The 1,025-nt window shown below is 43.0% G+C and overlaps 1 non-coding gene across 1 annotated transcript; it reads right to left on the minus strand.

Moving 5' to 3' along the window:
• Positions 1–372: 372 nt before the first annotated feature.
• TRNAC-GCA (transfer RNA cysteine (anticodon GCA)) lies at positions 373–444 on the minus strand. The gene has a single exon. It is a non-coding gene; the product is annotated as a tRNA-Cys (tRNA).
• Between the last annotated feature and the right edge of the window lie 581 nt (positions 445–1,025).

The following is a 1,025-nucleotide window of genomic DNA, read 5'->3' on the forward strand; positions in this document are numbered from 1 at the left end:
GTCATTTACCATGTGTCCTAGACATTCAGCTCTTGCTTTTTTTATACTTGTTTGACCAGTTACAGTTTTACTGTGTCTTTTATAAGCTGTCTCAGATCCCTTTTTTTTAAAAGCAAGTTTGGTATAAACAAATTAAATCAGGGTGGTAATAATTAGGCTCAAGTGAAACACAAAGGAAGCCTAGGGCAGACTTCCTCTATCCTTCCAGGAAATGATTATGGCTGAGGAGGTTAAAATGAAATATATGAAAAATGTCATAAGAAGAACACTTTAATCAATCTTAAGTTATAGGTTGGAAAATTTGATTCCATGAAGCTGGGTCTACTAGATGCCAAGAGGATAGTTTCCCTTAGAGTAAAAGGGTGATGACCCAGGGGGCACCTGGATTTGAACCAGGGACCTCTTGATCTGCAGTCAAATGCTCTACCCCTGAGCTATACCCCCAGTCATGTCCTTTTGAAACTAAAGATACTTTTATAATTGTAATCATTCCCCAGCTGCACCCTGGCCATCCTGAGCTACTCTTCTGCACATTCATCTCCACACCTGTCAGAACCTGCTCCCCTTCTCTGGAACCTTCCCACCTATGCCCACCTGAGCATCCCTCTTCCCGGAGCACTTCTGATCCCCCCCCATTATCATTACTAGTAGGGGGTACAAGAGGGTCTCTGCCCATTCCCCTTAATATCTAATATTCTTTTTCATCTCCACTCTCTCTTGTGGCTTCCTTTCTCAGGGAGCAGAGTCTAGTCATAGCAGAGACTCTCAGGGACTTGGTTTACCCTGGAGGAAGCATCTGGCCAATTAAGCTGCAGCCTCAGCTTTCTAGGGCAAGAGAAGCAGGCAAAGGCAAATCCAGATGTCAGCATATATTAAGGGCCTGGGGTGGGCATTGGTTCTGCTTGTTCTGGAACTCAAAGAACCCCCTACTTGACAGTAATAAGCATTCCAATATTGAGCCATCATTGTATTTCTGTTATGAATCCTTCTTAGTTACGTTGTACTATACTTCTGGATAAGGTTTT

This window comes from Eulemur rufifrons, chromosome 29 (assembly GCF_041146395.1).
Source record: "Eulemur rufifrons isolate Redbay chromosome 29, OSU_ERuf_1, whole genome shotgun sequence".
NCBI classification, from domain to species: domain Eukaryota; kingdom Metazoa; phylum Chordata; class Mammalia; order Primates; family Lemuridae; genus Eulemur; species Eulemur rufifrons.